At 51.9% G+C, this 10,367-nt stretch overlaps 1 long non-coding RNA gene across 3 annotated transcripts; it reads left to right on the forward strand.

The window, feature by feature from the left end:
• The first annotated feature begins 1,194 nt into the window (after positions 1-1,194).
• On the forward strand, positions 1,195-9,428 carry LOC106021902. Of its 3 annotated transcripts, none has more exons than XR_005881217.1 (4): positions 1,195-1,363; positions 1,811-1,982; positions 2,594-2,713; positions 2,812-9,428. It is a non-coding gene; the product is annotated as an uncharacterized LOC106021902 (long non-coding RNA). The 3 variants fall into 3 exon arrangements; XR_001197040.3 differs by having other exon boundaries at positions 1,209-1,363; positions 6,448-9,428; XR_005881216.1 differs by having other exon boundaries at positions 1,209-1,363; positions 2,594-9,428.
• Positions 9,429-10,367: the final 939 nt, after the last annotated feature.

Raw genomic sequence — 10,367 nt, forward strand, 5'->3', positions numbered from 1 at the left:
TGGTGTGCCCAGAGTCCAATTTAGGTGTGGCGGTCCTTGATGGACTCTCAGTCTCTTCAATTGTATAAAATGGGATGGAGGGATGTCAAAGCCTGTCCCACCAGTTTCTGGGCATAATCATGGATGGAGAAATGAAATGCTTTGGAGTATCAGCAAGATACCCTTCCTTCTTTGCCAGCATTTCCTTGCCTGCACATCTGGGCAGGGGCTCTGCTGCAGACCCGGCCTCTCAGTCAGTGTCTATGGACACGGATGCATCCTTCCCAATCAGGTGCGTGTCTGGGTGCTTTACTCCCATGGTCTCCAATCTCAGACACGGAGGGGTGTCGCGCCCACTGCTCAGAAGGGAGCTGTGGGAGGTGGAGGCCAGGGCTGCCCACCACACTCCTCTTTTGGATACCCAACCCTCCTCTGATGCCTGCCTCTCCTCCTTTTTTTTGGATTTGTTTTTCTACTTTCTGGAGAGTTGACTCTTTTGTTTCCTGGGTCCTGATTTTTTCCTCAACTTCAAGAACTACCAGGTTACCCCAAATATGAGAAGCAGACAAGCAAGGATAGTTGCTCATGGAGGGATCCATGGATCTAAGGAGCTATCCTCAACATATTTCACCTGGGGCTGCTGGGACTTCTGAGTTGCTGCTGGGAGTCGCGGGGCCTTCTGGTACTAGAGCATCTCTCTGAAGCAGGGAGGGCCGGGTCCTCCACTTCTGCATGCAGGGCACCGTGCCTTTTCTGACAGTTTAAAGGCTAATAAGCTCCCAAGAAATGGATGTGTTAATCTTACTTTTCAGGCCCAAACACCTCTGCAGGAAGCTGGGGCTCTCTGTTTGCCAAGTGGATGGACCACTTAATTGCTGTCTCAGAGGCTCCTTTTTCCTTTACACATACAGACTGCGGGTGGCTCTGACTTTGGAGCTGTGAGAAGGGGAAGGTGGCCTGGGATGAGCTAACAGAGGAGGAGAGATCTCAGGCCTACCACACAGAGAGGAGTGGCAGAAAGGGGAGTCAGGGGAGGCCCTGGCTATCCCACACTCGGCTTCCCTGCCTCTCCCCCTCGTGGCTCTGCTCCCTGCTCAGCCCATGCAGGTTAAGCATTTCGTATGTTTCAGGTTTGATTCAGAGTGTAAGATCCAAGCAGAGATCTCTGCCCTCTTGGTGGGCAGCTGACGGAGTGTGTTTGAACGTGTGTTGCATCAAAATATGCCTTGCCGGCATCCGTAACCAAGCTGGAGGTGCTTAAGATTCTGGGAGCTTGGGGACAGACTTCGGCAACAAAAGACAGATTAGCAAGAGGAAAACAAGCCTGCTCACTGCCGAGGGCGGCCTGGGTGAAGAGCGACTCAACGCAATGGCTTCTGCCACAGTATTTGCCTTTCTTTATTTTTAAGATTTATTTATTTTATGTGCATATGTGTCTGCGTGAGGGTGCCAGATCGCCTGGGTGAAACTGGAGTTACAGACAGTTGTGAGCTGTCATGTGGGGGCTGGGAGTTGAACCTGGGTCTTCTGGAAGAGCAACCAGTGCTCTTAACCGCTGAGCCATCTCTTAGGCTCCCTACAGGGTCTGTCTTATATAGTTTTCTTATAAAGGGTGATCGGTTTCAAAGAAGGGACGGGGTGAAATGTGGCAGACACGGGATGTGCACAGAAAGAAGAGGATGGGAAGTGGGCCGACGGGGAGGCGGACACCTCTGGGGCCGTGGTCCATCTGATAGGGGTGCGAAGGGTCTGAATGTACATCTTGTGTTGAGTAGCGGGATCCAGGAGGAGAGAGGATCTTTTGTCTATGTAACCTCTGACCTGTTTTTAGACATTGCAGCTGCATGGACCAGGTGCAAACCCAACTGTCTGTCCCCAACTGTAAGCCTTGGGGATCACTGGCCTGTGTGTACCTGGATTAAATCTCTGAGGTTTACTGACCGTAAGTCCCTATGAGTCCTTGGGGGAGGACACCATCCTGATGCTGGCAAACAAGATTGGAGGTAGGGCCTGCTGGGTATGTGGGGATCCTTTTGAGGAATAGAAACCTCCTCTGAGAATGACTGTGTGTGGGGGCAGGGGTATGCCTCCTTTCTAACATCTTCACCATTCTAATCTTGTCTCAGTGGAGTCTCCCTGTGTGGTGATGTCCGGCTTTCATACGTCTTTAAAGGTTGCTAATCCATCAGACCCAGTGGTCACCAGGGAGTCTCACTGTCAAGGACGAGAATTAGTGATGCCCGTCCGTGGCTGCTGCGCTACAGTTCATGAGTGTTGCATGGCTTGTGGGGTTGGCCACCCAATGCCCAAATGCATCACTTTTAAGCCTCAAGCGCCTCTCTTCGCATCTAGTTACATGGAATTACTAACACTGGTGCTGATGAAGAGACTTGGTGGGGTCTGTGATGTGAGGAGGCAGAGGGAAAAGACAACGCAGAGGACTGCACAGCATCTTAGGGCCCTCCCTTAACTCCCTGAGGTGATCGTGGAGAGTCAATTCACTGGCTGACTTTTTTAAGGGAAGCCTGGAATATAAGAACAGAAGAAATCTGGGTGGGGTGAGTTAAAATGGGGGTCATAGTCCCAGTGCTATGGGGCTGGTCTTTCCTCCCAGGCTGTGAGCTGCAGGAATGCTGTTGTCAGGAGGACAGCGAGGACCAGAGAGGATCAGATACCTTGAAGAGCTGCAGTGGAGGATGGATGGGCAGAACATGAGGCCTGCTGGGAACTGAAGGTAAGAGTTCCCTGGTTGGAAAAAGCAGGGGGTGTGTCTAAGGCAGAAAGCACAGGTGAGACATAAGCCACATTTTATAGTTGCCTGGCCCTCTCTAGAGAATCAAGGACACTGGAGAACCAGGAGCCAATGGAGAGGACCTGCAGAGGCATCCTTGGAAGGCTACTGGAAGATTTAAATGTCATGCTGAAGTCCGTAGTTTTTGAGAGAAACTTTGTGATTGGAAGTCTTGCCTCCAATTCTTTTCTTTTCTCTCTCCACTGAGGATACAGGACAAGTTACTTAAACCTCTCTGGGTCTCAGTTTCCTCATCTGTGAAATGAGATTGTGGAATTACCCCACCATATAGGGTTGAGGGTGAGGATTGAATTTAAACCACATGCTTCCCACTGAGCTTACCCTAGCTGGTGACAGGACAGACAGGACAGCCTCTGTTGGATTGGGTTCCTATGGAGTCTGTGTGTGTGTGTGTGTGTGTGTGTGTGTGTGTGTGTGTGTGTGTGACTTGGAGTCTCTCACCTCAGAAGAACCTGGAGTGTTGAGTGGGCAGGATCATAGATCTCATTAAAGAAGCCAAGTCTGTGAGAGGTGAAGCACCTTCTCCAAGCTTGTATGGTTGAGTTGGAGTGGAGAGATTGAGACATGTCCATGTCGCTGTTTGACTCTGGAGGCTAGGCTGGTGTCTGAGTCTGGTGGGGCTGCTCCAGGCCTCCTTCCCCTCTAGGAGGCTCCTGTATCTTGGTCTGAGTGAACATGACCCCAGATGTTGAGGGAACAGCCAGCTGGAAGCTGACAGGTGCCTCCTTCCCTGCCCTGTCCTCATTCTGTCCTCTCAGCCTAGCACAGGACAGCCCTGCTCACTCCCCATGGGAAGTTCCTGGATGGAACGGAGGCCCAGGGCCCAGGCTCTCCTCATGATAATGTAAGCACGGCATTTCCGTTGAAATCCCTGCCTGGATGAGCCGCTGGCTAGAGGGTTTAACTCGTGTACACAGGCAGAGCTCATGGGCTTGTCCCTAATATTTATTCTGGTGACTGTAACATGCAGATAAGGTGAGTGCCTGGCGCCAGCACGCAGAATAAATTTACATTCTGGAAGCCACAAAGAGCTGAGTATACACAGCATTATGGGCCTGGCTGGGGGCCTAGGGAGGGGGAAGCCAGCTCCCTCCTCAGCAGGTTCTGGCTGTGATTCTCAAAGCTGAGGCTAGCCTTGCACTTGAAGCACAGTGTAAGTTGACAGCGTCTAGGCCTGAGGTCTGCACACAGACCTGAAAGTTTGACTTTTGTGATGGGAAACCTCAACCACCATCTTGCTCGGACACCCAGCCCATCCACACTGTTCCACAGAGGACATCTGAGGCTTCGGAGCTTGCCCTTGTGTGGCCTTCCTGCCCCTCAGCTGGATCAGAGCTCCTTCAGCTACAACCCCTAAGCCCACAAGAGGAGAGGTGCTCTCCCTTTGCTTGCTCAGGAGTCTCAGCACAGGGATGACAATATATGTGTATCCTGAGTGCTGCCTGCTGCGGTGGGTCTGCCTTGTGAGGCTGGATGTGGGGGACAGGGTAACATGGTCCTGGTGGAAGGGAATGAGCCCCATCCCCCCTCTGCATTCATTTTCCTCCTTCTAGAAGCCTTGGATTGGAGGTGCCTTCTGGGAAGACTAGGACCAAGGCCTGTGTCAGTCAGAGTCTTGGTGTTTCCAGTCCCTAGCTGAGCAACCTTGGAAAAAAAATACTTGACATCTCTGTGCTCAGCTTCTTCCACTATAACCTGGGGTTGGTGAGAATTCCCTTCTCATGCTAAGGTGACTAAGCACCTGGCACACAGTAGGCACTCAATAAGCGTTTCAATCTTTTGGTGCCACATATTCATGCTCGCTATAGAGCATGCTCAGGGAAAGAGGCACTAAACAATGAGGGAGATGCAACCATGAGCATCGGTCTTGCTGCTGGCTCCCTGGTGTCAGAAGATGGTGGGGGTGGCGGCTTTGCAAGCGCACAACAGTATGGGCCTCTACAACTGGACTGCTCCATGCTGCTGCTAATGGCTCACCACTCTTCCAGGAGGCCAGCTGGCAAGCCGACGGTGTTGGTCCTCTTCCATGTGGAAAGGCCTAGCGGTTGTTTACCCAGGAATAGATGGGTGTTCCTGGTAGGCAGTTATCTTTCCCGCCTGCAGGGCCTCAGACTGCTCCACTATGCAGAACACCAGGCCAGGGACTGAGTTACCTCGAGCAGGCGCAGCAGCAGGCTGGGCAGTAAAGAGCAAGATCTGCATAGTATTTGCACCTCCCGGAAACTGCCAGCCTTACAGAGGGGTGCCCTGTCCTTCTGAGAGCCCAGCTCAAGGACCACATTGGAGCAAGAGTTCTGAGGATGGTCCTCCAGCCTGCAAGACACACTCCAAATATAGAATGCTGGTACTTCAGCAGGAGATCTGTCCTCAGCAGGAATACAGGGGACTTGAGTCTGGGGAGATTGCTTCCCAGTTGGTAGAGTGCTTGTTGTGCAAGCTTGAGGACTTGAGTTCCACCCATTGAACCCACATTAGAAAAACAAAACAAATACACAAAAAAGGTGTGGCGGCATGCACTTGCCACCCCAGAACTGGTGAGGTAGAAGCATGCAGAACCCCAGAGCTGACAACAAGTCTAGCCACTCCGCCAGCTCACAAAACAAAGGGCAGGACCTCTCTGGGAGGGCATGGTGGCCAGGGCTCAGGCTCTCTGGGGAATAGGAACTGGGCCTCCAGATGGGTTACCAAGGATATACTGTCAGAGGCTGGGGAGGACTTGAATCTCAGGGAAGTAGTAGGTCTGCCTCTGTTTGAGGACTCTACCTACCTCTACCTTCTGGGAGGCTGTGTGGCCACCGAATGCTCCAGCGGGACCCCATCTCTCTCGAGGGTCCATTAGCAGAAAGGGAGTGGGGGAGCCTGGGTGGAGTGAGACAGACTTGGGGGCCCAGCACCCTTTTGCCTTGACCCCTGACCCTGCAACTTCAGAGTGCTGTGAGCACAAGCCCTCTGAGCATCTCGGTACATTCTCAGCCTCACTCTAGGGAGCAGCTTGGTGTCTGATGGACCAGTTCTGCCTATTGCCCATCACCTCTCTGCTCCCTGACCCCTGGGGACCTACCGGGGCAGTTTATGGGTCCTTCTTTGCCCTTCCCTGCTTGCTGACCTCTCATTCTCTTCTTTCCCCAAACCCATCTCCCTGCCTGCCTCTCCTTAGTCTATTTAGTAACATAGCAGAGGCCTGTATAATTTGGTGTCAGTTAAAGCTCAGTGGGGACCCAGCACCCATTACCTAACTAGCTGGGTGGTGCTGGATGGTAAACAACCTACCTCTCCCTGCCTCAGCTTCCCTCTCTACTATACAGTTACAGAATAAAGTCCCCAGGCTTTCAGTCTGCAGACCGTGGATAGGAAAACGCTTGATAAAGGAAATCACACAGCATTGACTGAAATTCTGTCTGCTCAGACCTGTGCCTGAGGTGCAGCTTGAGGACTATAGGAGGGCCAGGCTAGGTCTGAGACCTGCAGGGAAAGAGGCCTGGGTGTAGGGTGGGGGTTGATGCTAGGATGTCCCAGTACAGAAGGGTTGTGTGGATGCTGGGTGGATGGCAGGCAGGGTGTGTGGATGCTGGGTGGATGGCAGGCAGGGTGGGCTGAGCAAGGGTGGGGTATGTGGTGGAATGTTCCCAATTCCTGCTCCCTCCTCCTCCTTCCAGGAAGCCTCACTCCCCTGCACAGCTGCTGCGACACATTTTCGTATCAGGACATCCAGATCTATCCAAACAAGAGGTGGCGGCAATCTGAGACGTCTACACAATCTGGGAATTGAGGGTACTTGTGGGCACACCTTTGCCTATGTTTCCCCAAAACCCTGGGTTGGAGAGGGAGAGGACATCCTGGTTGTTGAGGCTAGGCTGTGGTACCGGAAATGAATGGATTCCAAAGAATGTACCAAATTCACAGAAGGCAACATCCCTGGTCCCAGCTGTCCATTCTGGGAGTCCTCAAGTAATGGTTCTCAGATGCCCCTGCCCTGATGTTGATGCTTTGCTGACAATGACAGATGTGCAGGTGGTTGCAGTGAGCTTGCAGGGCCAGGAGACAGCAACAGGGCTGTCCACCTCCATGCAGTTGGCATGGACCCACAAGGAAGTACAATGATTAACACTAGGACTGTGGGTGTGTTAACATTGTGGAGGTCAGATGCAGCCCAATAGAAAAGAAGGGCCTGGACTAGCTTGGGGCTCTGTGGGTGGGGCCCTAGGTTTCAAGCCACCAAGATGACCAGGAAAGCCTCAGCAGACTCCCACACACACAGCTGATGAATTCCCTAGGGATTTGGGCCTAGGAATGGCTTCAGATCATGGCTGTACCCTCCTCAGTGGTTCATGGTAGAGAGGGAGTCTTTGGGACCCAAGTGCAAAGCTTAGCACACGCTCTCAGCATTGTGGCACTGGATATACCATTTAAACACCCTCTTTGCTGACACATACGCCTATTCAGGGTGCCCCCTAGACATCTGCAGGTCCTCCAGGGTTTGTGTCACTGAAGCCTGCTGTGGACGCGGCTTCTTGGCACTTCTTCAGAAACCAGGTGTTAAGAGCTCTGTGACAGCCCAAAATCCTGCTGGACGGCCAGGGCCTTACAGTCTTTCTTCTCATTGTCAGCCCACAGTGAACATATCTGACCACAGGCTTCTTGTGCTTTTGTATGTGCAGGGGTGTGCCACCTATACATGTATTTGTGTCAATGTGTGCACACATGTGGTTATCTATGTAGAAGCCAGAGGCAGGCACTGGTGAGCTCCATCACTCTCCACCCTATTTTGAGGCAGCGTCTCTCCGTGAACTGTACCTCACCGAATCAGCTACACTGGCTGGCCTGTGAGCCCTGGGGATTTACCTGTCTGCCTCCCCAGCACTGGGATTACAGAGGCCTGTTGCCACGACAGCTGGCTTTTTACACAGCCTCTAGGGATTGAATCCAGGTCCTGTCCTAACTGATCCCTCTCCTGAGCCCCCTGGAGCACTGGTCTTTCTACAGATGAGGGTCTCTGCTTATAATTGCCTTCCACATGCTGTGCATGAGAATGGCTGGTTCACTCCCCCTTGCCAGCACCAATTACTCTCTTCCTGTTTAGTCTCTCTGCTAATTACACATCATCACTGGAGGCACAGACAGACTCTGGCCTGGAGCACTGGGTAATAATGAGACTGTAGCAAGTGGCTTCTAGCAATGATTTGAGGGTGGTGGCAGCAGAGGCCAGGAAAGCAGCCGAGGCCTGAGTTTCCAGCCGCGCTCACTGCCTGTGTGACCTGGGCATGTTTTGTTTCCCTCTCTGAGTCTTTGTCTATCAGGCTGTCTCAGGCACCTCTGGGTTGGCTTCCCCGCCTCCGCCCTATCTCTTGCCTTGAACAGCAAGCGGATCACACTTGCTACAGCGCTGGTATTTGCTGCAGCCTGAGCTGACAAAGTGACCTTTTGAGAGGGAGGATTCCTCCATCTCATTATGCGGCCTCCAACCTTTGCTCAGGCTCCAGCCATCCTGTTTATTCTTCTCATGAATTTCTGCTTCTACTTAGAATAAGAAAAACGGTCGAGATGGAAAATGACAAAAATGAAAAAAGGGTCCGACAACTTATAAAACCCAAACTTCCCCTGAGCCCTACAGAGATCTGGCATGATGAGGTAGTCAGGGAAACGGGAGGCAGGGCTGGGTCTTCGGGCTCCGTGATGAACGCTTTAAAAATGTTTTATTACATTTTACTTATTTATTTTGTGTGTGGAGAGGGGGTATAAACACACCCTGGTGTGCCCTGGAGGTCAGGGGACAGCTTCAGGACTCCATTCTTTCCTTCCACTGCGCGCGCGTGTGAACTATCCGGTTGATGAACTCTTAAAGGCACAGGGTGCACCAGAGGAACTCAGCACTCAGCGCCTCTGGTGCCCTGGACACAAGCAGGGGCTCACATTTCCTCTTAGGGGATACAGGAGAAAAGCAGGAGATGGCTACCACTCTGGACACGAGACATGAAAGGCATCTGCCTGGAGAGACAACGCCTGTGTGGCATTGGCTTCACGGATGGTTCGCTGCCTAGGCTTATGTCAGCTTGACACACAGACTGGAGTTATCTGAAAGGAGAGAACCTCAGTTGAGAAAATGCCTCCATGAGATCTGGCTGTATGGCATTTTCTTAATTAGTGATTGATGGGGGAGAGCCCAGTCCATTGTGGATGGCTCTACCCTTGGGCTGGTGGTCCCGGACTCTAGAAGAAAGCAGCGTGAGCAAGCCATGAGGAACAAACCAGTGAGCAGCTAGAGTTCTATTGCTGTGAGGAGACACCAGGACCATGGCAGCTCTTATAAAGGAAAACATTTAATTGGGGCTGGTCTCCAGTTCCAGCAGTTTAGTCCATTGCTGTCATGGCAGGAAGCATGGCAGCATGCAGGCAGGCTCAGTGTTGGATCTGCAGGCAGCAGGAAAAGTGAGTGACATTGGGCCTGGTTTGAGCATCTGAAACCTCAAAGCCCAGCCCCCCTCCCCTCAGAGGCACACTTCCTCCAACAAGGCCACCAGTCTCCTAATAGTGCCACACCCTGTTGGCCATTTTCACTCAGACCACTGCATGTTCTGACTTCCTTTGATAATGAACAGCAATATGAAAGAGTAAGACAAGTAAACCCTTTCCTTCCTAACTTGCTTTTTGGTCATGGTGTTTTATTACAGCAGTAGAAAAGCCTAACAAGACAGGTGGAGGGAGAGGCTTGCCCACCACCTAAGCAAAGGCCTGCCTCTGTCTCTGGACCTAAGTGCCAGTCTACCAGGGACACTGTAGGAAACTTTCTAGCCATTCCTGGTAGAGGCGCTATTCACACAGAGATCTGGGATGCGTTCTCACCCTGGCTTCTCATAAGAGGATCTTAATAGTCACACTGTCTGCGCCCAGACACAAGGGCATAAAGGTAGTTTGAAGGGGTCCTCAAGAGACCATCGACAGGCAAAGGAGAAGAGGTTGCAAGTGAGACCAGGGAAGGGGAGGTCAGGGAAGGGCAATGATGGGGGATGTCCTTCTGTGTGCTGTGAATATGTATTTCTGTTATTAGTTGGTGAATAAATACTGATTGGCCAGTAGCCAGGCAGGAATTATAGGTGGGGCTACCAGACTAGGAATGCTGGGAAGAGGAACAGAGACAGGGAGCCGCCAGGGAGATGCCATGTAGCTACAGAAGGAGTAACATGCTGGAGCATTATGCATAAGCCAAAGCCTCGTGGCAATACATAGTTTAATAGAAATGGATTCATAATTAAGAAAGAGCTAGCCAATAAGAAGCCTGAAACATCGGCCAAACAGTTTACAATTAATATAAGCCTCTCTATGTTTATTTGGGACTGCGGGGTGGGGTGGGGGTTGGGAGGGTGGCAGGACAGAAACCTTGGTCTACAGGGCATGGCCAGTGGTTCCTGGTCAGCACCAGGAAAGCATACATCAGGCAGGAAACAACCTTGTGTTGGTGGGCCGTCGTCCTAGGGTATCAGTATTCACAACACCCAGATAGGATGGGCAGCTGGTGACCAGCGCTGTCCCCAGAGTCTCCCTACTCATGGTTGGAAATTCAGTCTCCAAAAGACTGCCA

This window comes from Mesocricetus auratus, unplaced genomic scaffold, assembly GCF_017639785.1.
Source record: "Mesocricetus auratus isolate SY011 unplaced genomic scaffold, BCM_Maur_2.0 Super-Scaffold_100014, whole genome shotgun sequence".
NCBI lineage: Eukaryota > Metazoa > Chordata > Mammalia > Rodentia > Cricetidae > Mesocricetus > Mesocricetus auratus.